Raw genomic sequence first — 27,460 nt, 5'->3', positions numbered from 1 at the left:
AATAGCCGGTAAATTCCACCACTATCTTCCTTTATTTCTGAAGGAGCAGAGTCAGGTGGTTCCATAGGGCCATTTTGCTGATACCTGTTAACCTATTCTGTCACTTTTTTCTCCAGTTTAAATTGAGCCGTGCACGTGTTATTCTTTCTCAAAAGGCATCATGATAGATCATATGGTACACATTAGTCTTTTTGACAGATAATATAATGGCGGAGGGAAATCTAAAAAGATTCCACACTTGCCTATAATTAATTAACCATAGCAATTAATAATCAGGAAGTGCTATGATCCCTGAAAAACTTGGGTCAACCTTTACACAATACTTAAAAAATTGTTTTTTTGGCCAAAAGGTATGGGACCAACTTTGACATGAGTATATACAGTATATCCTTCCTTAGGCATGGCGATCAAAAACATACTCATAACTCTAGGTGCGGTTGTACCAAAGTCTGTACAATTGCAGTAATAACTCTTTATGGTTCATGGCACCGTGGCTGGCTCTGCTGTGCAGCTGGGCAGGAAGAAGAATGGCAGGGCTATAGTGATAGGGGACTCAATTGTAAGGGGAATAGACAGGCGATTCTGCGGACGCAATCGAGACTCCAGGATGGTATGTTGCCTCCCTGGTGCAAGGGTCAAGGATGTCTCGGAGCAGCTGCAGGACATTCTGGTGGGGGGTGAACAGCCAGCTGTCGTGGTGCACATAGGCACCAACGACATAGGTAAAAAACGGGACGAGGTCCTACAAGCTGAATTTAGGGAGCTAGGCGTTAAACTAAAAAGTAGGACCTCAAAAGGTAGTGATCTCAGGATTGCTACCAGTGCCACGAGCTAGTCAGAGTAGGAATGTCAGGATAGAGAGGATGAATACGTGGTTCGAGAGATGGTGCAAGAGGGAGGGATTCAAATTCCCGGGACATTGGAACCGGTTCTGGGGGAGGTGGGACCAGTACAAACCGGACGGTCTGCACCTGGGCAGGACTGGAACCGATGTCCTGGGGGGGGGGGGGTGTTTGCTAGAGCTGTTGGGGAGAGTTTAAACTAATGTGTCAGGGGGATGGGAACCGATGCAGGAAGTTGGAAGGTAGTAAAACAGGGACAGAAATAAAAGGCAGTAAGGGGGAAAGTGTAAGGCAGAGAAGCCATAGTCAAAAATCACAAAGGGTGACAGTACAAGGTACAGTGACTGAGGGGTGCTCAGCGAATAGGACCAGGAATACTAAAAGAAATAAAACGGGAAGTGAAAACATTAATGGTAAGCGACGCGGCAGGTTGTTACATGAAGATATGGGTTCGACGACAAGGAAAATTAGGAGAAAGGTTATAAGAGGAAATATAACTTAGGAGAGGTTACTGATAGAGGTGTTAAGATTCAGAATAGAGGTAAAAAAGCCAACACAAGTGTACTTTACCTGAATGCTCGTACTATTCGGAATAAGGTAAATGAGTTGATGGCACAAATCATCGTGAAAATGATGGGGGAATGACTATGATTTAGTGGCCATTACTGAAACATGGTTAAAGGATGGTCACGACTGGGAGTTAAATATCCGAGGCTATCAAACTTTTCGGAAGGACAGAGTGGATGGTAAGGGAGGTGGTGTAGCTCTTTTATTTAAGGATGACATCCGGGCAACAGTAAGGGATGACATCGGTGCTATGGAGGATAAGGTTGAATCCATTTGGGTGGAAATCAGGAATAGTAAGGCGAAAAAGTCACTGATAGGAGTAATCTATAGGCCACCAAATAGTAACATTATGGTGGGGCAGGCAATAAACAAAGAAATAACTGATGCATGTAGAAATGGTACAGCAGTTATCATGGGGGATTTTAATCTACATGTCAATTCGTTTAACCAGGTCGGTCAAGGCAGCCTTGAGGAGTTTATAGAATGTATCCGCGATAGTTTCCTAGAACAGTATGTAATGGAACCTACAAGGGAACAAGCGGTCCTAGATCTGGTCCTGTGTAATGAGACAGGATTGATTCAGGATCTCATAGTTAGGGATCCTCTCGGAAGGAGCGATCACAATATGGTGGAATTTAAAATACAGATGGAGGGTGAGAAGATAAAATCAAGCACTAGTGTTTTGTGCTTAAAGAAAGGAGATTACAATGGGATGAGAGAAGAACTGGCTAAGGTAGACTGGGAGCAAAGACTTCCATGGTGAAACAGTTGAGGAACAGTGGAGAACCTTCCAAGTGATTTTTAACAGTGCTCAGCAAAGGTTTATACCAACAAAAAGGAAGGACGGTAAAAAGAGGGAAAATCGACCGTGGATATCTAAGGAAAGAAGGGAGAGTATCAAATTGAAGGAAAAAACATACAAAGTAGCAAAGATCAGTGGGAGACTAGAGGACTGGGAAATCTTTAGGGGGCAACAGAAAGCTACTAAAAAAGCTATAAAGAAGAGTAAGATAGATTATGAGAGTAAACTTGCTCAGAATATAAAAACAGTAAAAGTTTCTACAAATACATAAAACAAAAAAGAGTGGTTAAGGTAAATACTGGTCCTTTAGAGGATGAGAAGGGAGATTTAATAATGGGAGATGAGGAAATGGCCGAGGAACTGAACAGGTTTTATGGGGTCGGTCTTCACAGTGGAAGACACAAATAACATGCCAGTGACTGATGGAAATGAGGCTATAACAGGTGAGAACCTTGAGAGGATTGTTATCACCAAGGAGGTAGTGATGGGCAAGCTAATGGGGCTAAAGGTAGACAAGTCTCCTGGACCTGATGGAATGCATCCCAGAGTGCTAAAAGAGATGGCTAGGGAAATTGCAAATGCACTAGTGATAATTTACCAAAATTCACTAGACTCTGGGGTGGTCCTGGCGGATTGGAAATTAGCAAACGTGACACCACTGTTTAAAAAAGGAGGTAGGCAGAAAGCGGGTAATTATAGGCCAGTGAGCTTAACTTCGGTAGTAGGGAAGATGCTGGAATCTATCATTAAGGATGAAATAGCGAGGCATCTGGATGGAGAGTGTCCCATTGGACAGACACAGCATGGGTTCATAAAGGGCAGGTCGTGCCTAACTAATTTAGTGGAATTTTTTGAGGACATTAACAGTGCGGTAGATAACGGGGAGCCAATGGATGTGGTATATCTGGATTTCCAGAAAGTCTTTGACAAGGTGCCACACAAAAGGTTGTTGCATAAGATAAAGATGCATGGCATTAAGGGGAAAGTAATAGCATGGATAGAGGATTGGTTAATTAATAGAAAGCAAAGAGTGGGGATTAATGGGTGCTTCTCTGGTTGGCAATCAGTAGCTAGTGGTGTCCCTCAGGGATCAGTGTTGGGCCCACAACTGATCCCAATTTACATAGATGATTTGGAGTTGGGGACCAAGGGCAATGTGTCCAAGTTTGCAGACGACACGAAGATAAGTGGTAAGGCAAAAAGTGCAGGGGATACTGGAAGTCTACAGAGGGATTTGGATAGGCTAAGTGAATGGGCTAGGGTCTGGCAGATGGAATACAATGTTGACAAATGTGAGGTTATCCATTTTGGTAGGAATAACAGCAAAAGGGATTATTATTTAAATGATAAAATATTAAAACATGCTGCTGTGCAGAGAGACCTGGATGTGCTAGTGCATGAGTCGCAAAAAGTTGGTTTTCAGGTGCAACAGGTGATTAAGAAGGCAAATGGAATTCTGTCCTTCATTGCTTGAGGGATGGAGTTTAAGACTAGGGAGGTTCTGCTGCAATTGTATAACGTGTTAGTGAGGCCACACCTGGAGTATTGTGTTCAGTTTTGGTCTCCTTACTTAAGAAAGGACGTACTGGCACTGGAGGGTATGCAGAGGAGATTCACTAGGTTAATCCCAGAGCTGAAGGGGTTGGATTACGAGGAGAGGTGGAGTAGACTGGGACTGTACTCATTGGAATTTAGAAGGATGAGGGGGGGATCTTATAGAAACATACAAGATTATGAAGGGAATAGACAGGATAGATGCGGGCAGGTTGTTTCCACTGGCGGGTGAAAGCACAACTAGGGGGCATAGCCTCAAAATAAGGGGAAGTAGATTTAGGACTGAGTTTAGGAGAAACTTCTTCACCCAAAAGGGTTGTGAATCTATGGAATTCCTTGCCCAGTGAAGCAGTAGAGGCTCCTTCATTAAATGTTTTTAAGATAAAGATAGATAGTTTTTTGAAGAATAAAGGGATTAAGGGTTATGGTGTTCGGGCCGGAAAGTGGAGCAGAGTCCACAAAAGATCAGCCATAATCTCATTGAATGGTGGAGCAGGCTCGAGGGGCCAGATGGCCTACTCCTGCTCCTAGTTCTTATGTTTACTCTTCTGCTCCTATCCTCTTGCAATAAAGGCCAGCAGAGCATTTCTATTCCTAATTGCTTGCTCGACTTACCTGCATGTGAACTCATATTGACACTGTTTGACTTCCGGTGGCGACATATAGGAGTTGCACGTTGGGCCGCTCCCACCAGAGTCCTTAGTTTTTGGCCTTTTCGACTTGTTTTGGGGGGAGAATTTGCATGGAAACCAGTCTGTGGTGAATGAAACTACTGTTAATTCACCAGTGCACTGTGATATCATGTTACTGCTGTATCGTGTTACGTTATGTGTTTAACCCTGTGGTCTCCACATATGGGCCATTGTACGGCTTCACCCACAGGGGAACATGTCGGGGCATGTACGGGCTCGCCCATGGCTCCACCCCTTACAGGAAATATAAAGGCAGCTGACCTGCGGGGCCGCATTCATTGTTGTACCGGTCACAGGCAGGCTCAGTTGTAAGCCGATTAAAACCACGGTTTACTTCTCAACGTGTCTCTCAGTGAATTGATGGTCGCATCACTGTCCTAATTGAAAGTTGGTTACAAGAGGATTTCTAAGAACCAGAGAAAGAATACCAGGATCTCATGGTGGAACTGGTGAGAAAGCGGGTGCCCTTCAGTCAGGCGAAGGTGGCTTTTTACAAGAGCGGAGTGCATTTCGGAGTGGTCCACCCGGCAAAGTTGAGGGTCGTGTACAACTCCAGGGATCACTTCTTCGACACGGCAGAGGAGGCTGGGGCATTCGTGAAGGCAGAGGGGCTTGGATTGAACTGAGAATAGTGGAAGTGGGACTTTGTTTTAAAATAGGGGTGCTGGAGGGCTACATGCTTTGTATTTTCTTTGTTTGATTTTTCCTTTTGTATTATGGTATTGTTAATTGAAAAGTGTTTTGGGTGTTTGTAGAATGGGGTTGCTTCTCTCCTTTGTCATTTGTGGTTTTAAGGGTTGGTATGGGTATATGGAAATGGTGAGGGGGGGGTAAGAGCAGTGGGGAATGGGTTTTCGATGGTTATTAGGGAGGGCGACTCTGGCGGGGAGTGGATGCAACCCTGCTAGCCAAGTGCAGTTCACTAGTAAATGGGAGTGAGGTGGGGAGGCTGTGGCCTTCTGTTCCTGTTGTGCGTCTAGATGTGAATGGTGGTGGGGGAGGGGTGGATGGGTTGATGGAGATAGGAGCAGTTTCAAGAGGAAGTAGTTGAGGTTTCTTTGGGATGGGGAGGGATAGGTTGTTGACGGTGACGGAGTTTGTTTTTTGTCCCATCTGATAGGTGGGGCGAGGCGCCATCTTGGGCGGGTGCTGCTGGTTAGTGAATGTGGGGGGGGGGGGGGGAAATGGTTGATCCAAGGGTGGGGTGGGGTGGTGAGGTGAGAGATCCCCGATTCGATTGGTGACCTAGAATGTGCGGGCAATGGGGGGCCCGGTAAAACGGGCAAGTGTTATTGCTCATTTGAAGAGCTTGAGGGCCGATGTAATGCTGTTCCAGGGACTCACTTACGGGTGAAGGACTAGGTAAGGCTCTGTAAGGGTTGGGTAAGCCAGGTATTTCGCTTGGGCTTGGTCAGTAGGGCCAGGGAGTGGCAATTCTGATCAATAAGAGTCCAATTTCAGATGCAGAAGATGGTGGTGGATCGGGGGGGGCAGATATGAAATGGTCTCGGGGGGTATTGGAGGGCACATCAGTAGTTTTGGTTAACATATATGCTCCAAATTGGGATGATGTAGAATTTTATGAAGAGCGTGGAGGAGACTATCCCGATATGGATACATATCAATTGATTTAGACACGTGTACCAAGGTACAGTGAAAAGTATTGTTCTGCGTACGGTCCAGGCAGATCATTCCATACATGAAAAACATCGGAAGTATGATAAATACACAATGTAAATACATAAACATAGACACTGGGTGAAGCATACAGAGTATAGTGCCACAACTGTAGGGAAGATGCGTAGAGAGATCAGTTCAGTCCATAAGAAGGCCATTCAGGAGTCTGGTAACAGCGGGGAAGAAGCTGTTTTTGAATCTGTTGGTGCGTGTTCTCAGACTTGATGGTGAATGAAATACAGTTTTGGATTTGAAGGTGGACGGGGAAAGGGTGTGCGAAGGTGTTGATCGCATTTAAGAGAAAGGTGAGGAGGGGGAGGGAGATGAATCGGTGGCAGTTTCTGCACCGGGGGGGGGGGGGGGCAAGAAGTTCTCCTTTTTCTTGCCGGTACATAAGGTTTATGCGGGCATTGATTTTTTTTTGTTATGGGGAGGTCTCGGTTGCTGGGGAGAACGGAATATTCTGCTATTGTTTCCAGTACCTGGTAGATGTGATGCTGGAGATGGGCCGGCCCAACCGCCGGCCTGGAATTTAGATGTAGAGCTGTTAACATATTTGGGGTTTAGTGCGAGGGTAGCGAGGACAATTGATGAGTATGTAGGGTTTAACAATGGAGAGGCCTCGCCTTCGGTGCTATGGGAGGAGCTGAAGGTGGTGATGCGAGGGGTGACAATTTCATATAAGGTGCAGGCCGATATGGAGGAGTGCCAGCAGCTCATGGTTAGAAGTATTAGAGGTAGATGGTAAATATGCGGAGGATCCCACTTCCGTACTATTGGTTCGTAGGAAGAAACTGTAAATGCAATTTAATCTGGTGACTATGGATAAAGCAGTGCATCAGCTGTGGAGAGCGATGTACGAATATTGGAAGAAGGCTAGCCGCTTGTTGGCTAGCCAGTTGAGGCGGAAGGTGGCTTCCCAAGAGATTGTTCAGGTGCGGGATACGGGCTAGAGGCTGTGCCTGAGCAGGTCAATGGGGTGTTCTATGAGAGGTTGTATAATTTGGAAGCGCCGGAGGACCAGTCAGACACGGGGGAGTTCTTGGAGGGGTTGGAGTGTTCTACATTAGAGGAGGAAGATCGGGAAGATTTAGAAGAGCCACTTGGGGCGGAGAATGTTCAGAAGGCAATCAAAACATGCAGACGGGCACGGTGCTGGGGCTGGACTGGTTCCCAGTGGAATTTTATAAAAAATGTTTCCCGACCAGTTGATATACTGCTAGCGGAGTTATTTGAGAACTCAATGGCTCGGGGGCCGCTCCCGGTGATAATGATTCAGGCATCCATCTCGCTCCTTCTGAAGAAGGATAAGGACCCGGTGGAGTGCAGGGCTACTTCTGAAGAAGGATAAGGACCCGGTAGAGTGCAGGTCGTATCAACCATCTCTTTATTGAACATAGACGCTAAGATCCTGGTGTTCCGATTGGAGGAGTGTCCACCGAGCACTGATGGGGGAGGATCAAACTCAAACAGGGCTTGTTAAGGGTAGGCGGTTGTTCTCTAATGTGCTTAAATGTGGTTCTGTCCCCGCCCGGGGGGGGGGGGGGGGGGGGGTTGCAGGACCCTCCTAACCTGCGGAGCCTTCTCTGCCCATACGAACCTTGAAATCATCCCATTAACCTTCCTAAAAAAAGGAGTTGGGCACAAAAATAGTGAGGTTCGGGAACACAAACAAAAACTTTACCGTCTGGGCCCGACCAGCCAACGACAATGGTAATAAATCCCGCCTCAAGTCTGCCTTCATTCCCTCCACCTACAGTGCTAAATTCAACTGATGCAGCTGGGCCCCCAAGTCCATGCCACCTGTATCCCAGGGTAACGAAAACTCACCCAACGAACCAGAGCAGCAGTTCCCCAACCTCCTCAACTGTTCCCAGGCATTAATTGGGAGTACCTCACTTTTCCCCATGTTAAACGTGTACTCCGGAAAGCTGACAAACTCCCCCCAAATCCCCATGATCCTGTCGAAGTTCCCGACCAGGCCTCAGAAATGTACAGATCATCCTCGTACAAAGAACCCCCCCCTTCCTACCACTATCTCTACACCTCCTCAGTGCCATTGCCAACAGTTCAATTGCCAGGGCAAAAAGCAAAGGGGAGCGGGCATCCCTGACTTTTCCCCCCCAATGTAACCCAAAGTGCTGAGCTGACCTTGTTAGTCTGAACACTCGCCTTAAGCGCCTCAGACAGCAGCCAAACCCAGTCCACAAATCGCTGCCCAAACCCAGACCGCCTCAGCACCTGGAACAAGTACCCCCACTCTACCCGATCAAAAGCTTTCCCCGAGTCCACTACCACAACCCCTTCAACTTTTCAGCCCTCCAAGGGAAACATAATCAAATTATGTAACTTCCGTACTTCCATCAACAGCTGCCGGCCCTTCATAAATCCCGCCCCGTCCGATCCTCACCTATCACCCCCGTCATACAATGCTCTATCCGCATTTACATTCAACAGCGAGATTGGGCAGTGTGATCCGGATCCTTGTTCGTCTTTAAAATAAGCGATATTGAAGCCCGAGACGGCGGGAGGGAAAGCTCTCTCCTCTCCATCGACACGTTATACATCTCCACAAAATCTCAAATTGTAAGTGCGTCTCCTGAAGAAACACAACGTCCACCTTCAAATCCCTCAAAATATGTGAAAACGTGAGACTTTTACCTGGGCCATTCAAAGCTCGAATATTCCACATAATCGACTGGGTCCCTGGGGGGGGGGGGGGGGGGGGGGGGGGCTGCCTCGCAGATGAGCTATAGCCCTTTTTTAAAAAATATATATTTTATTGAAGTTTTTCAAACAAAGATTTTCCGTTTTTACAACTTAATAAAAGGAATATACATTAAACGTTATTTAAATAATATATTAAACTAACAACGGGTGGAAAAAGAAATAAACAAAAAGCAAATATCAACAACTAAGAAAAACAAGAACACTGAATAATCCTCCCTCTCCCCCCCCCCCCTCCCCCCTGGGTTGCTGCTGCTGTCTTTTCTGTTTTTCCATTATCGTTCCGCGAGATAGTCAAGGGACGGTTGCCACCGCCTGGTGAACCCCTGAGCCGATCCTCTTAACACATATTTTATTCGTTCCAGTCTTATGAACCCTGCCATGTCGTTTATCCAGGCCTCCACGCCCGGGGGCTTCACTTCTTTCCACACAAGTAGAATCCTTCGCCGGGCTACTAGGGACGCAAAGGCCAAAACGTCGGCCTCTTTCGCCTCCTGCACTCCCGGTTCTTCTGCAACCCCAAATGTAGCCAACCCCCAGCTTGGTTTGACCCGGACCCCCACCACCTTTGAGATCATTCTTGTCACACCCTCCCAGAACTCATGCAGTGCCGGACACGACCAGAACATGTGTGGTTCGCCGAGCTTCCTGAGCACCTCCCACACCTGTCCTCCACCCCAAAAAACCTGCTCAGTCTTGCTCCCGTCATATGCGCTCTATGTAGAACCTTAAATTGAATCAGGCCAAGTCTGGCACACGAGGACGAGGAATTTACCATACTTAGGGCATCTGCCCACAGCCCCGCCTCAATCTCTTCCCCTAGCTCCTCTTCCCATTTTCTCTCATCTCCCTGTATATTTCGGACACTTTACCTTCTCCAACCCATGCCCCCAAAATCACTCTATCCTGGACCCCTTGTGTCGGGAGCCGCGGAAATTCCCTCACCTGTTGCCTTGTAAATGCCCTCACTTGCATGTATCGGAAGGCATTCCCTGGTGGCAACTTATATTTTTCTTCCAATTCTCCCAAACTCGCAAACGTCCCGTCCACAAACAGGTCCTTCAGCTTCCTAATTCCTGCTCGCTGCCAACATTGAAATCCCCCATCTATCCTCCCCGGGACGAACCTGTGGTTATTCCTTATCGGGGACCACACCGAGGCACTCGTCACTCCCCTGTCGCCTCCACTGCCCCCAGATCTTCAAGGTCGTCACCACCACTGGGTTTGTGGTGTACCTTTTCGGGGAGAATGGTAGCGACGCCGTCACCAGCGCTTTTAGGCTCGTTCCCTTACAGGACGCCATCTCCAACCTTTTCCACGCCGCACCTTCTTCTTCCCTCATCCACTTACAGATCATCAACACATTGGCGGCCCAATAGTAGTCACTCAGACTCGGCAGTGCCAATCCCCCTCTGTCCCTACTGTGCTGCAGGAACCCCCTCTTTACCCTCGGGGTCTTTCCCGCCCACACAAAGCTCATAATGCTCCTGTCTATTTTTTTGAAGAAGGCCTTTGTAATCAGGATGGGGAGGCACTGAAACATGAAAAGAAACCTTGGGAGGACCACCATTTTAACCTCCTGTACTCTGCCCGCCAATGACAGGGGCACCATATCCCACCTCTTAAAGTCCTCCTCCATCTGCTCTACCAATCGAGTCAGGTTAAGTTTATGTAGGGTTCCCCAGTTCCTGGCCACCTGTATCCCCAGGTATCGAAAATTCCTTGCTACTCTCCTCAGCGGCAGAGCATCTATCCCCTTGCCCTGTTCCCCGGGGTGCATCACAAAAAGTTCGCTCTTTCCCATATTTAATTTGTATCCCGAGAACTCTCCAAACTCCCTGAGTATCTGCATTACCTCTGGCATCCCCTCTACCGGGTCCGCCACATATAGCAGCAAATCGTCTGCATATAGTGATACTCGATGTTCCTCTCCCCCTCTAAGCACCCCCCCTGCACTTCTTAGAGTCCCTCAGCGCTGTGGCCAATGGTTCAATTGCCAACGCGAACAGTAACGGGGACAGGGGGCACCCTTGTCTTGTACCCCATGTGTAGTCGAAAGTATCCCGATCTTTGCCTGTTTGTAACAACGCTTGCCACCGGGGCCGCGTACAAGAGTCTAACCCATCTAATGAACCCCTCCCCGAACCCAAATCTCTTCAGCACCTCCCACAAATAGTCCCACTCCACCCTATCGAATGCCTTCTCTGCATCCATCGCCACCACTATCTCTGCCTCCCCCTCCGGTGGGGGCATCATCATCACCCCCAGCAACCTTCGTACATTGTCATTCAATTGTCTCCCCTTAATAAACCTTGTCTGGTCGTCATGTACCACCCCTGGGACACAATCCTCCATCCTTGTCGCCATCACTTTGGCCAGCAGTTTGGCGTCTACGTTTAAGAGGGAGATGGGCCTGTATGACCCTCACTGCAGCGGGTCTTTGTCTCGTTTCAGAATTAGCAATATCGTCGCCTCCGACATTGTCGGGGGTAATGTCCCCCTTTCCTTAGCCTCATTAAAGGTTCTCGCCAAAAGCGGGGCCAACAGGTCCATATACTTCCTATAAAATTCCACTGGGAACCCATCTGGTCCCGGGGCCTTCCCTGCTTGCAATTCCTTTGATCACCTCATCCACCTCAATCTGCGCCCCCAGACCTGCCACCTCCTGCCCCTCCACCCTCGGGAACTCTAGCTGGTCCAAAACGTGTATCATTCCCTCTTTCCCCTCCGGGGGTTGGGACTTGTACAGCCTCTCATAGAATGGTCTTGAACACCTCGTTCACTTTCCCTGCTCTCTGCTCCATCTTTCCCGTTTCGTCACTAACTCCTCCAATCTCTCTCGCCGCCCCCCTCTTCCGAAGTTGTTGGGCCAGCAGCCGGCTCGCCTTTTCCCCCATATTCATATTGCATCCCCTGTGCCATCCTCCACTGTGTCTCTGCCTTTCCCGTGATCAGCAGGTCAAACTCCGTCTGTAATCTTAGTCTTTCCCTGTATAGCCCTTCGTCTGGGGCCTCTGCATACTTCATATCCACCCTCAATTTCCCCTACTAATCTCTCGCTGTCTTTACCCTCGTTTCCCCTTGTGGGCCCTGATGGAAATCAGCTCTCCTCTAACCACCGCCTTCAGCGCTTCCCATACTACTCCCACTTGGACCTCCCCATAGTCATTGACCTCCAGGTATCTTTCGATACATCCCCTCACCCTTCCGCATACCACCTCGTCCGCCAGTAGTCCCATGTCTAATCGCCAGAGTGGCGCTGCTCCCTTTCCTCTCCCAATTCCAGATCCACCCACTGCGGGGCATGATCTGACACGGCTATAGCCGAGTACTCCGTTCCTGCCACCCTCGGGATCAGTGCCCTTCCCAAAACAAAAAAGTCTATCCGGGAATATACCTTGTGGACGTGGGAGAAAAAGGAAAACTCTTTACCCATCGGTCTGGCAAATCTCCACGGATCTACTCCCCCCATTTGCTCCATGAATCCCCTAAGTACCCTGGCCGCTGCCGGCCTTCTCCCGGTCCTGGATCTGGACCGGTCCAGCCCTGGGTCAAGCACGGTGTTAAAGTCTCCCACATTAACAAGTTTCCCACCTCCAGGTCCGGGATACGTCCCAGCATTCGCTTCATGAATCCCGCGTCATCCCAGTTCGGGGCATATACGTTCACCAGCACAACCGCCTCACCCTGCAATCTGCCACTCACCATCACATACCTGCCCCCACTATCCACCACTATGGTCTTAGCCTCGAACGATACACGTTTCCCCACCAGTATTGCCACCCCTCTGTTTTTCGCGTCCAACCCGGAGTGGAATACCTGCCCCACCCATCCTTTCCTTAGTCTAACCTGATCCGCTAACTTCAGGTGCGTCTCCTGGAGCATAAAGAGACTGAAGGCAGACGTAGTTAAGTGCGCAAACACCCTTGCCCTCTTAATCGGCCCATTTAAACCTCTCACATTCCACGTGATCAGCCGGGTTGGGGGGCCATTTAAACCCCCCCCCCCCCCTGTCGACTACGACTAGCCATCCCCTTTTTTAAACCATCTCCTTACCCAGGTCTCACGCACCCGTCTGTCCCCCAGACGGCGCCCTCCCATCCCGACCACCTCGTCTCGTATCAGCTCCCCCTTACTCTAGTCGTTCCCCCCCCCCAGCTTGATTACTTTCCCCATATTGCTTCCGGAAGTCAGCTAACTCTGGCTGACCTCGGCCATCCTTTGACCTCCCTGCATGTGAGGCTCCCTTCCTTCCTGCGCCCTTTTTTCCCGCCATAGTTTCCATAGCGCGGGAAAATACCCGCGCCTTCCTCTCGGCCCCACCCCTAATGGCGCAGTTCCCTCATTCCCTTTCCCTGTCCCCTTTTCCACCGGCGCCCTCATTTCTTCATGTCCCCTACATCGGGGGATGGGGAAAAAAAGAGAGAAAAAAAATTCCCCGTCCAACATTATTACACATTAGCCCTCCCCTCTCTACATTTCTGTGCCACCACCTCGCTATCCCTCTCCGGGCATCAATTTCTCAAGTCTAGACCAATTTCTCTTCCTGAATGAATGTCCATGCCTCCTCCGCCATCTCGAAGTAGTGGTGTTTGCCCTGATGTGTGACCCACAATCTCGCCGGCAGCAGCATCCCAAACTTGACTTTCTTCCTATGGAGCGCCGCCTTGGCCCGGTTGAAACTCGCCCTCCTTCTCGCCACCTCCACACTCCAGTCTTGATACACGCGTATCACCACGTTCTCCCACTTGCTACTCCGTGTCTTCTTAGCCCAGTTCAGGAACGTCTCCCTGTAGCGATGGAACTTCACCACTATTGCTCTTGGTGTTTCCCCTGCCTTTTGTCTTCTCACGAGGACCCGGTATGCTCCCTCCACTTCCAGAGGGCCCGTTGGGGCCTCAGCTCCCATTAGAGTGTGGAGCATCGTACTCACATACGCCCCAGCATCCGCTCCCTCTGTTCCTTCAGGGAGACCTAAAATCCGTAGGTTCTTCCTCCTCGAGCTGTTCTCCAGGGCTTCCAGCCTTTCTATGCACCTCTTGTGTAGTGCCTCGTGCGTCTCTGTTTTTACCACCAGGCCCTGTATCTCGTCTTCGTTCTCGGCTGCCTTTGCCTTCACTCCACAGAGCTCCATCGCCTGGACCTTTTGTGTTTCCTTTAGTCCCTCGATTGCCAGTAACATCGGCGCCAGCACCTCTTTCTTGAGCTCCTCCACACATAGTCGGAGGAACTCCTGCTGTTCCGGGCCCCATACCATCTGGGCTCCCTCGGCCGCCATCTTGCTTCTCCCTTCTCTTCTCTGCCACTGCTCCAAAGGATCCTCCGCAATCCGGCCACTACTATCGCTCCTTTCCATCCACACCCGGGGGGACTCCTTCCTTTGTCACCTCACACTGGGTTTGGCCGCAAAAAATTTCTGTTGGGGCTCCCGATAAGAGCCCAAAGGTCCGTTGAAACGGGAGGTGCCGAAAGATGCGGCTTAGCTGGTCATCGCCGCAACCGGAAGCCTATAGCCCTTCTTTGACCAGCTCCCCCAGGTTCACTTTGGGCCCTCCCAAAGATGTTCACCATCATCTCCCCTTAACTAAATACGCCACACCAAATCCACCTACGTCATTATCCACCCACCACTTAGCCCCCCCCATAAACAAAGAAAAAGAAAACCCAGCCGCCCCCCCATTTCCCCTCCCTCCACAGTTAGAACCCCCACTTCACGTTGTGCTTCTTCAGGAGACACACCTGATGTTGAGGGACCAGATGAGGCTGGCGGTGTTGATCAATAAGAGAGTGGCTTTTCAGGTGGGGATTAGTGTGACTGACCCGGGGGTAGGAAGTTGGAAGTAAGCTGGTGGTACTGGTGAAAGTGTATGCCCCAAATTAAGACAGTGTGGAATTTCTGAGGCGGGCTTTAGCAAAGATTCCAGGCCTGGACATGGATCGGCTGATTATGGGAGGGGGGATTTTAATACGGTGTTGGAACCTAGGTTGGACCGGTCATGCCCTAGATTGCTGAAGATTTAGGCCATGGCAAAGGAGCTGTTGGGGAACACATGGGGTGGGTGGACCCATGGCAGTTTCAGAGACTGAAGGCTAGCATGGTGGGCCCCCACTCTGGGCTTCGGCTTACCTCCCTACCTCCCAGCCACCCTTCACCCACAAGTCCACAAGAACAGTAAAACACACTTACCCAGTCTGCACCCAAACACAGTAAATACACAATCCGCCTTGCGTACATACCCACATTCGCATCTCCAAAGTCAATGTCCTCACAAGTCTCCGTGGCCATGGTCTCTCATACATTCACTCGCCTCCTCAGGCGTATCAAAATAGAATTCTCGATTCTGGTTCTTGACCCATGGACAAGCAGGATACAACACCCCAAACTTCACCTGTTCCTTGTAGAGGTCCGCCTTGATCCAATTGAACCCAGCCCACGGCTTGGCCAACTCCACACCCAAGTCCTGGTAGATCCATAGTATGTTTCCTTCCCAGGTGCACTTTCCCGTCTCCTCATGTTTTAGGTCTCTGTTGCAGGAACTTAGCATTCAAATCGTCAACCAATTGTTCAGTAGAGCACTGGATGGACAACAACGCCCCAGAGCCCTCCACCATCTTTCACTCTATCTCTCTCCGTGGCCACCACCCGAGGTCCATGATGGCTTATTACTGTACCTCTCAGACACAGTGCCGGCAATAGGGAGCATAATGGTGCTGTTGAAGCGGTTTGGTGCGTTCTCTGGGTACAAGTTACATTTTGAGAAGACTGCCCTTCTTTTGGGTTACCCTGCCTGAGAAGGGAGCTAATCTGGGAAATTGCCATTTCGTTTGATGGGCACGCATTTTAGGTATTTAGGGGTGCAGATAACGAGGGATTGTGCTTGGCTTCAGAAATTAAACTTTACGACTCTGCCGGGTAGGGTTAAGGTTGACCTGTAGAGGTGGGATACCATCACTGTTCTTGACTGGCCGATTGCCGTCAATGAAGTTCAATATTCTGCCATGGTTTCTGTTCCTATTCCAACGTTTGCTGGGTTTTTTCCAAAAGCGTTATTTGTAGGGATAGAGAGACGGATTTAGTCCTTTATTTGGGCAGTTACGGTTGCTAGGATTGAGTTCTGAGAGGGACAGGCAATCTGGGGGCTTGATGTTGCCAAGTCTGATCTTCTATTATTGGGTGGCAAATACGGAGAAGGTGTTGGGCTGCTGTGGGGACCAGGAGGCAGTTTTGGTGAGGATGACTTTGGGTTCATGTAGTGGGTCGGGGCTGCGGGCTCTGGCGACGACCCGGCTTCCGTTTTCTCCAGGGAGGTTTTTGTGTAATCTGGCGGTGGTTGCAACATTGAAAATATGGCAGCAATTCCACATATCTGAGCCGACAAGATTGGATGCCAGGTTTCGTGGACAAGGCGGTGGAAGGTTTGGGAGGCTTGTTTCTGGAGGGGCGGTTTGCGAATCCAGAGGGGTTATCAGAGAAGTTTGGGCTTTCACAGTCAGAAACTATAGATACCTCCAGGTGAGGGATTTTGTGAGGAAGGTCGCCCGTCGTTTTCAGTAGTGCCACCATTCTCATTGTTGTTGGAGAGGGTTCTGTCGCTCATAGGGATGGAGGAGGAGTGTGCCTTTATGGAAGGATAATGCATCCCTGGTGGGGACTAAGATGAGTGGGGTGTGGTTTGAGGCCTTGAGTAGGGTGAACACTTCTTCATCGTGCGCGAGACTGGGGCTGATACAGTCGAAGGTGGTGCACCTGCCGCACTTTATTAGGGGCAGGATGAGTTGGTTGTTGAGTGGTGGAAGACAAGTGTGATTGTTGTGGGAGGGACCCGGAAAAGCATGTGCATATGTTCTGGACAGGTGAGAATTTGGGTTCCCTTCTTCAGCACCATGTCGGCAATTCTACAGATGGAATTGAAGCCTAGCCCCCTGTTTGGGGGGGGGGCGGTGGGGGGCAGACCTGCAGACAGGTGCAGGAGCGGATGTCTTAGCCTTTGCCTTGCTGATTGCTTGGAGGCGGGTGCTAATGGAGTTGAGGTCAGCTTCTCCACCCAATGCCTCAGTACGGCTGGGGAATCTTATGGAGTTTTTGCATCTTGAGAAAGTCTGTATTCATTAAAAAATGTTCAATATATATATATTTTTAATATTTCTTTATGGGTTGTGGCCATCGCTGGCTGGGACATTTATTGCCCATCCCGGAGTTCTTTTAAGAGTCAACCACATTGTTGTTGGTCTGGAGTCTAATGACCAGGTAAGGACGACAGATTTTCTTCCCTGAAGGACATTAGTGAACCAGATGGGTTTTATGACAATTGACAATGGTTTCATGGTCATCTTTAGATTTTTAATTTCAGATTTTTTCCCATTTAATTTAAATTTCACCATCTGCCATGGTGGGATTCAAACCTGGATCCCCAGAGAATGACTGGATCTCTGGATTATTAGTCCAGCGACAATACCACTGCCTCCTCAAATTAACACTGTCTGATGTAACGATTCTAGTTGGTGTTACTAATGGATAAGAAGGTCTCAGAATGGAACCCGGACTCAGAAGACTGTAATGCTTTACTTTTCTGAGGCAAGGTGGAGGAAAAGAGTCACAGGACTGCCAATTTGTTTTTAAAGATGAAAAAAAACCATTTTAAACTAAACATGTAAAGTTTGATTATAATATAATATCTCTTCATTCCCCCTCAACTTCACAAGCATACATGAGATTTCAAGGATAACACCCCATTCTGAAACCAAATGGCAGATGCTACTCAATCGATCTTCTATGGTTTTCTCCTCAATTTTCCCCCAGATGATTGTCACATGAGTATTTCCAAACTCCATTCTCAAAAAGACACTTTATTCTTTCAAACAATGCTTTTCATCAAAGATCTACCTCCAGGTTTTCCACCTGTCCTTTCACGATTCCTTTGTCTTGAATGGTTTTACACAAACTCAAAGTTCCAGCTACTGATTTTTCCACAATTATTTCACCTCTCACTTCATAAACCTTAGGACCACTTCACATATCTTTCTGGCTTCTTACTAGCCAACTCCTTCTCAGCTCTCGTCTGTGGCTTAGTACTATGTTCTAGTTTCCTCTGTTTGTTTAACTTCAGACTTCCTGGAAACTTATTTCTCGCATTTCCTTAACTAGCTGTTCTTCAATTTTCTGGAACTTGTCTTCTTTGTCCCTTACTCAGTTGTATGGCTCTTCTTCCAGAAAAGCTGTGAGAGATGTTCCTTCTCTCTCTGCAAAGTTCCTTCTATTCTCTGGTTACAGGGAGAACTAAAAACTCAAAAAAAAGGTCTTCTCCGTAAAGTGTACCTGGTTGCTATTCAACAGCTCAATCCTCCTGCAAGTTAGTGTTTACTTTTCCCACTGTAAACACTCTCCGCGCAATAGAAACATGGTTTGGACTGAAACCAAAATACCCATATCTGTTTAACATGAATCTAACTAGAATTTTATCCTATCCTTCACAAAATTACTAAATTAAACCCACTTAAATCTATACCTTATTTCTAATATTTAAGAATACAATTATAGCTTATTTAAACTACCTGTTTTTCTGACACTGATCATACTTTTTTTTCTAACTGCCCTTTTGCCACTTCCTTAATAATTGGTTCTAGCATTTCCACATTGCCTTTCATCAGCTTGACTTGTAGTTCCTGGTATTCTCTTGCTTGACTTGTAGTTCCTGGTATTCTCTTTCCCTCCTTTCTTGAATAGTGTTACCTTCCGATCCACTGAGACAATATTCACGCATTCCACACACTTGTTGGAGTTGAGTGTGAATGAGGAAGGAGAGAAGGGTTTAAGAAGATTGTCTCTGGTGGAGAAGAGAAGCCAGGGTTATCTTTGCATTTCAAGATGATACTGGAATAATGAGCAAGATTTGTAGAGAGCAGGACGTGAGAGAGATCGATGTGGTCCATTCAGATCAACCAATGAATGATGAAATCAATTGTCTGCCATTGATGCTCTAAGCTTGATCTCCACATCATTGATGCTCTAAGCTTGCAACCCTAAGACTTATGAGAATAGAGGTGATACCCATATTAAGGAAACGATAAAGGTAAGAGAGGAATAGTTTTAATGGGACAAAGGCGATTGAGATCGTGGGTGAACAAAGTGTAAGTTGTAGAAATGTCAGACTCTCGCGTAACCCCTTGGTAGTTTAAAAGAAAAATAAAGTATACTGTAGAACCTAGCCAAGAATATTTTCTGCCACTTTATATATGATGTGCTTGCATTTACACACCTTCTTTGTTGTCTAGCATAATTAATGGTTTGCTATAACAGAATGAACAATCAAATCATAATTCATAGGAGAGATGAGGAATAGTGCAGAGACAATTTTTCCCCACCTCATTTAAGCTATTTTCTTCTCTCCAGAATATTAATCAGTATTTCATTTGTCAGAATTAGAAATGGCTGCAAGCATGATCCCACACTAAAATGAAAACTAAACTACGATTATGAAAAATAAATGAGTCAAATATGAATACCCTAATTTAAAAGGCATAAACTCTAATTCAATATTGTTCTCAAGTAAAATAGTAACTCTTATTAGGCAATATAACTATCTGTAGTGTACTTTTAAAAAAACTGTCAGTCTTTAGCTTGCTTTTAACTAATCAGTAGCAATTTGTCTCAAATTGCTGGGAAACAGAAGTAATCACTTGATTCAAATTTGAATTACAGAATTGAGCCTGCAGAACCAAGCATGATTATGTCCATTGCAGAACAATCTGCAGCATAACATGTGCCCCAGGCAACACTAATAACTTTTTTCCCCAAAGTTATCTCAATAAACTGCTTCTACTTGTATCCAACTGTGCCCAGCATTATTTCAAAGCTAATTCCAATATTCGACTCAATCTGCCCTGGATAAGAGTAGCACCATAGTCCAGGTGAACTCCCCTCCCCACCCTCCACAATACAATTAAAGAAAATTGTATTGGTGACATGATCCGGGATGTCACTGAATGGCTGCAGAGCATCCTGAAGGGGGAGGGTGATAAGGCAGAGGTCATAGAACAGTACAGCACCACTCTGAGTAAATGGTACATGGTGGTACCAATGACATAAGTAGAAAGAGGGATGAGGGCTTGCATCAAGAATTCAGGGAGTTACGCAGTAGACTAAAGAGCAGGACCTCTCGAGTTGTAATCTCCGGTTACTCCCAGTGCCGCATGCTAGCGAGTACAGAAATAGGAGAATAGAGCAGATGAATGCATGGTTTAAGAGTTGCTACAGGAGGGAGGGTTTTTGATTTCTGGACCACTGGGACCGTTTCTGGGAAAGGTGGGACGTGTACAAGCAGGATGGTCTACATCTGAACCAGAACGGGGCTAATATTCTTGCTGGTGGGTTTGCTAGTATTGTTGGGAGGAGTTTAAACTAATTCTGCAGGGAAGGGAATGCAGACTGTTAGCAGAATAGGGACACAGCATAATACAGAAATGCAATCAAGTCAGAGGGAATACAGTGGTAGTAGGTTCCAAGGGAGTAAGACAAGGCTGGATGGCCTCTACTTTAATGCCAGGAATATTACAGGTAAAACAGATGAGTTAAGGGTGAGGATTGACATATACTCGCCATCACAGAGACAAGGTTGAGGGAGGGGCAAGATTGGCAGCTCAACATGCCTGGATATAGAATCGTCAGGCGAGACAGGGGAGGGGCTGAAAGAGGAGGGGGCATTGCATTATTAGTTAAGGAGTCAGTTACTGCAGTAAGGAGAGATGATATTTTGGTGGGAGGCATCAAATGAAGCTTTGTGGGTAGAGTTTAGGAATAAAAAAGAGTCAGCCACATTGCTAGGCGTGTATTATAGAACTCCAGATAGTCAGTAGAAATGGAGGAGCAAATTAGTGTACAATTCGCAGTGATGTGTAAAAATAATAATAGGGTAATTATATGAGGTGATTTCAACTTTCCCAGCATTAATTGGAATAATCATCGTGTTAAGGGCTTAGACGAAGTGGAATTGTTAAAATGTACACAGGAGAACCTTTTAGCTCAATATGTAGAGGATCCGACAAGGGATGGTGTATTTCTGGACCTAATTCTGGAGAATGAAGCCGGACAGGTATTTGATGTGTGATGGGGGAGCATTTTGATGATAGTGACCACAATATGGTACAATTTAAGTTTGTTATGGACAAAGAAATAGACAAGTTGCAAAAAAAAAAAAAAAGGTGTTGGATTGAGGGAGAGCAGATTTGAGTAAAATAAGGCATCACCTGGCCAAGGTAGACTGGAAAGAGTTACTTGTGGAGAAATCCACAAAGGAGCGGGGGGGGGGGGGGGGGGGGGGGTCCAAAAAGGAAATGGGGAGGGTACAGGCCTAACATGTTCCATCGAGGGTAATAGGAAGGCGTAACAAACCCAGAGAACCATGGATGACCAGAGACATTCAATGAAATTGATGAGAAGGAAAAGAGAGGTTTTTAGCAAATACAAGGGGAGCAAATCAAAGGAGGCATTAGTGGAGTACAGAAAGCACAGGAGGGAGCTTAAGAAAGCAATTAGGAGAGTAAAGAGGGGATATGAGAAAGCTCTGGCAGGTAAAAGTAAGGAAAATCCCAAGATATTCTCAAAGTATATTAATGGGAAGAGGATAATCAGGGGAAGAATAGGGCCCATTCGGGACCAAGGGGAAAATCTGTGGGTGGAGGCAGAGGACATTGGTAGGATGTTAAACAAATATTTCACATCTGTCTTCACCCAAGGGAATGAGGGGGCAGATATGGAACTCGGGGAGAGAGACTGAGGTACTTCAGCAAATTGCCATTGGGAGTGACAAGTTATCAGAGGTGTTGGCAGGCTTAAAAGTGAACAAATCTCCACCTCTGGGTGAATTATGTCCCACAATGCTGTGGGAGGCTAGGGAGGAGATTGCAAGGGCACTGACTCAAATTTTTAATTCCTCTCTGGCCATGGCAGAGGTGTCAGAGGACAGGAGAACAGCTAATATGGTCCCACTATTTAAGAAAGATTGTAGAGATAAGCCAGGGAACTACAGACCAGTGAGTCTCACGTCAGTGGTAAGGAAACTATTGAAGAAAATTATTAGGTAGAGAATCTATCTCCACTTGAAGAGGCAAGGTTTTATCAGGAATAGTCAGCGTGGCTTTTTCAGAGGGAGTTCATGCCTAACAAATTTGATGCAATTTTTTGACCATGTGTATAGAGGAGGGTAGTGCAGTTGATGTAGTTTCCATAGATTTTAGCAAAGCCTTTGACAAGGTCCCACATGGGAGACTTATAAAGAAGGCAAATGCACATGGGATACAGGGAAATTTGATAAGGTGGATTCAAAATTGGCTCAGCTTTAGGAGACAGAGTGTGATGACAGAAGGCTGCATTAGAGACTGGAAGCCATTGTCCAGTGACGTACCACAGGGATCTGTGCTGGGTCCCCTATTGATTATCATTTATATAAAATGACATAGATGGCTATGTGGATGGTAGGATCAGTAAGTTAGCGGATAATGCAAAGATTGGCCGGGTGGTTAACAATGAGGTTGAATGCCTTGGGTAACAGGAAGATATTGATGGGATGGTCAAATGGGCAAAAAAGTGGCAGATGGAATTTAACCCTGAAAAGTGTGAGGAGATGCACTTTGGAAGGAGTAATTTGACAAGGAAATATTCAGTGAATGGACTGACACTGGGAAGTTCCAAGGAACAAAGGGACCTTGGCGTGTTTGTCCATAGACCTCGGAAAGCAGAAGGGCAGGTTAATATGGTGGTGAAAAAGACATATGGGACACTCGCTTTTATCAATCAACACATAGATTACAAAAGCAGGGAGGTCATGGTGGAGTTGTATAGAACTTTGGTGAGGCCACAGCTGGAGTACTGTGTGCAATTCTGGTCATGCCATTATAGGAACAATATGATTGCACTGGGGTAGGGGGGGGGGGGTGTAGAGGCAATTCATCAGGATGTTGCCTGGGGATGAAACATTTAAGTTATGAAGAGAGTTTGGATTGTTTTTGCTGGAGCAGAGATGACGGAGGGGTGACTTGATTGAGGTGTACAAGGTTATGAGGGGCATGGACAGGGTGGATATAGAACAGCTGTTCCCCATGGTTGAAGGGTTAGGTACAAGAGGATACAAGTTCAAGATGAGAGGCAGGAGGATTAGGGGGGGTTTGAGGAAAAACGTTTTTACCCAGAGGGCGGTGACAGTCTGGGATGCACTGCCTGGAAGGGTGGTAGAGGTGGGTTGCTCATATCCTTTAAAAAATACCAGGATGAGCACTTGGCATTTCATAACATTTAAGGCTATGGGCCAAGTGCTGGCAAATGGGATTAGGTAGGTCAGGTGTCTTTCATGCGTCGGTACAGGGCCTCTTCTGCATTGTATTATTCTGAAAAGAACAAATCCGTCTCCACATCCAATTAAAATTTTCAAATGAGGAACAAGGCAGACAAAAATCTTTATCACAGTGGCCGGTGAGTGCTTTCTTCCTACTGAATACATGATAATCATTTGACCCTGTCATAAACTGTCCATTAAAAAGTAACTCCTACTACAAGCTAGTCTGTTGGTATGGTGACAATTCTTTCCAAATCAATGTTATATGATAAACATGTCATTTTTCTTGGTTAGTAAATATATTTCATATGGAGACCTACATGTTAAAGTCTTTGATAGGGTGACATACAAAATAATGATAACCAGAAGACTTATAAATTGAACAATACAAGCTTATTTATTTTATAAAATCAAGCTTTTTATTAAGTTATCAGCATAAGGGAGGAGTAAATTTTGTGGTCCACTAGTAACCAAAAAAACAGATGCAATAATTTTATTTTGCATTAATAAAAGTCTAATTAATTTTGTTTTAAAATCATACAATTAATTGTGCATGAATGGAAACTTACAATGACAAAATTATGTCCATAAAACTGGTGTAGGTTTAAATTTAGGCAGGTGAGAATTGCACATTCATATCAATCCAGATTTATCAAGGATCAATAAATGAATGAGGCCCATGCAACTCCAACCCATCCCTGGCCTATTATTTTGTAATAAACATTCAAGTCACTTTTTTAAAAACATTTTATTGACTTAATTGGTAACGGGCTTTTAAGAGGGAAAGCAGTGAATGCGCCACGGACACAAGATGAGAATGGGTGTCAGAATATTAACACAAAGTTTATGAATTCTGATTTAGAAACATGCAGTTGACAAAGATTTCCAGAAATCATAATAAAATACTTGGATATATTACAGTATCTCAATTCCATATGAGTGTAGGATTTTTTTCATTTTCTTTAGTGAATCAGTTCTCTCTGATTTAGAGATCTGATTGACTATATGCAATTTCATAAATTGCAAATGAGATATTGTATGTGAACAGGAATAACATTCACAATATTTCCACATTTGCAAGACATTCTAGCAATAGTTTGCCCAAGTTTCCAATAAAGAAGAAAAGGGTTTGTTTTCTGCAGACTAGCAAGTTAAGTTACTTTTTTTTTTAAAAAACTGTTTGAAACAGCCTTTCTCCATTCACCTCATTGATATAATAGCTGGTTAAACATCTTGGTGTCTATAATAATTTCAAATAAACATTTTAAAACAGATTTACAAAAATGTAGCTCAGAACATGCAATGGAAAACATAAAAAGTTTTAAGTTGACTTTTCCAGCGATTTCTAATTATTTTAATATGGAGCAAAAATGAATTTAGAGGGAGCAGCATGCTACTTTGATGATTAAGATGAAGGAGATAATAACAATAATAATAATCTTTATTGTCACAAATAGGCCAACCCACTGCAATGAAGTTACTGTGAAAACCCCCTAGTCACCACATTCCGGCACCTGTTCGGGTACACGGAGGGAGAATTCAGAATGTCCAAATTAACAAACAGCAAATCTTTGGAAAATGAGAAAGAGCAATCCAGGACAATATGCACCGAACAAATGCATTAGTGTTGGTCTTACTTGTTATTTCTATTTATTTTCTTGTCTCATGTCCTTAGCTGTTACATCAATTAACTAGCAGAAAGGTAGATCCACAAGCAAAATCATTTTAAAGCCTGATTGGCAGTACAATTATTGGTAGCCTGACACACTTATCACTCAAGATACAGTAAGGTTGCTTCAGTTAACTTTCCTTTCTATACAGCCTTTCTAGCTGTCACTATGTGTACAGCCAGTCTATCGTCAATACATATATAACAGGCAATCTGAACGAAAATCAATAAACTTTACATTTTGTTTTCACAAAACTGTGAACTCTAGAAATTGGCCTTAGAATGTCAAGTAGACCATGTAAGCAGAATTAATAATCATTGTATGGGTACTCCAATTACGCCACCACGTGTTTCCAAGTTATATAAACATTACCAAATTTATACAAAAGTATATTTTAGATTTACAGACCCTCAGACAGGCACATGCTTCGAACAAGTAAATAGAGGTTTCACACAGAGCATATTCAGCAGGGGGTTACATGTTGAGGAAAATGATCGTTTTATTTTCCAGAAAATCAGGACGTTTTAGTTTAGAAAACCGATGAAAACAAATATCATGCCAATTTGTTAACACTTATAATGTATATCTCTATGGGGGAAACAGACAAACCGTACTGACAACATTATTTTAACGAAGTGAGAGCCTGTGGCTTTGCAAGGAAAGAATTGGTGCGCAGTTTTTAGCCTCTTCTGCCGGCTAGGGAAACGTCACATTTTAAGTAGATAATGAGTGATAACGATAATAAAAGGAAGAATAATTATTTCGTGTTTTTACACATTTCTTTAAAATTAAAGCATTGCTAGTAAATTATGTCAATTAAATTTTTCAAAGCACCCATAAACCAATTTCATCTTAAAATTAAATCTCAAATTTAGAGGTGAGTTTTGTCTCGAAAGTGTACCAACTTGGAAATCGGATCAACTCCATCCAGTTTATGCCTGGTCAAGCACTTTTACGTGGGATTATATTTATTGTAAAAACAAGTGGAGGCAGACTGATAAATGGTAGAATTTATTTTCCCGAAAAAAAATACTTTAATTAAGTTGTATATTCAGATTCCGGTTTGTTTGTGACTTTTATACTTGTGCCGTTGAACGACGGCACTGGAAGACTGTCGCCTACAGATGGATGTGTTTGTTGACTTGTTTAGCTCTTGTGTTTGAAAGCGTTCGAAAACAATAGACCCGTGGCAATCAAAGCTACTTCGCGGCGATGTTATCATGGCAAAGAATGTTAGGCACTTTCTCGGATAAAACGAAAACCTCTAATTATCTACTTAACGTTTTCTTAAAAACGGGAAATATTCCGTTAAGCGATGGTGAAAAATCGAGGGTAGCACCAAACTCGATTATCACTCTTACGCAATTAAAAACACATTTACCTCTCAGGAAACAGCACTATTGTATTCCTAAAGTGTCACATCGAAGGGAACCGACGAACTTTGGAACCCGCCGGGGGGGGGGGGGGGGGGGAAAGAGAAGAGAAAAACATTTACCAGACGTTGCTGACAGTTAAACTCACTCGTTTCAAAATGGAGGCCGGGGAGGGGTGGCATGAGATGGGGAGGGCTCGCACTTACCGGACAGATTCTCAGGGCTCCGGCGGCTGGGCTCGGCTCAGTCAGGGAGACCTCGATGGGCCTGTCGGGGGCGAGCTCCGGCCCTCCCGGCCGCTCTCAGCCTCTTCACTGGCCCCGGGCAGCCGAGGCAAAGACAGGCCGCTCCCCATCTTGTGCAAGTCGAGAAAGTAAACAGTTATCATCTGGGTGGCTTCGCATTTTTTTTTCCCGCCCTCCGTTATTTATCTGTTGTCCTAAATCAAAAACAATGGGGGGGTTGGGGAGGAGTGGCCGGTTGTGTTTTGTTGTTATTTGTCCCCTGTGCAGCTGCTGATCTGACGATCGCCTTCCCGGACTCTGCGGTTGCTAGGATACCGTCGCTGCAGCATGAGGGAGTAATTGCCATTTAAACTCTCCTCTCTTCAGCAACAAAAGCTTTCTCTCTGCTCATTTAAAACCGCGTACTCCGCCGCCTGTAAAGCAAAGCAGAGCTAGGGAAATCATTCACACCATTTCTGATTTAAGTCTCAAACAAACAAACACTACACCAGGCAGATAGATCTGTGTGCCCCCCACACAAAACACACCATATAGATTGGAGGAAAATTAACCGATGTCTGAACAGGAACTTCATGAAGCGAAATGTACACCTGAGTTTGTACCGTGAGAGATACAGTAAATGGCAATGTCCTTGATAATTAACATGTATTAGAACCTCGTTTTCTACCTTATCCCCATTAAAACAGAATTAAAACTATGCTTTTACTAATCCTTATACCTGCCCATGGAGCTCACAAAGATAAAATGTATATGTGCAGCTGCCGCCACAGGCTTTTGAGTGCTTACTCATCATGCTGTGTACAGGAATATGCTCATTATCTTCTCATTGCATTAAAAAACCATAATCAGGAAACTAAATGACACCCAAATGCATTAAGTTCTTCTCTGATCTGTTTATTCCACCGATGTCATCAATGCCTAATTTGCACTTTTACTTTCACCGTCGTTTGAGCTTCCCAGTGGAAATTGTTACCTTATCGAAGA

General features: G+C 45.8%; 1 protein-coding gene across 8 annotated transcripts in view; it reads right to left on the bottom strand.

Annotated features, from left to right (window-relative positions):
• The window catches only part of LOC140385372 (transmembrane protein 200A-like), an 83,835-nt gene extending 56,967 nt beyond the window's left edge, over positions 1–26,868 (bottom strand). For 4 of the 8 annotated variants that reach the window (XM_072467459.1, XM_072467458.1, XM_072467462.1 and 1 more), the window contains exon 1: positions 26,438–26,867. The gene's annotated coding sequence lies outside the window, so the exon portion shown is untranslated. Of the gene's footprint in view, positions 1–26,239; positions 26,279–26,437 lie in introns of those variants that run through there. The other 4 variants (XM_072467464.1, XM_072467463.1, XM_072467460.1 and 1 more) reach the window with 4 other exon arrangements.
• Positions 26,869–27,460: the final 592 nt, after the last annotated feature.

The sequence above is a fragment of the Scyliorhinus torazame genome, chromosome 11 (assembly GCF_047496885.1).
Source record: "Scyliorhinus torazame isolate Kashiwa2021f chromosome 11, sScyTor2.1, whole genome shotgun sequence".
In the NCBI taxonomy this organism is placed as follows: domain Eukaryota; kingdom Metazoa; phylum Chordata; class Chondrichthyes; order Carcharhiniformes; family Scyliorhinidae; genus Scyliorhinus; species Scyliorhinus torazame.
The sequence above is the reverse complement of the archived record's forward strand: the minus strand, read 5'-3'. Positions and strand labels throughout refer to the sequence as shown.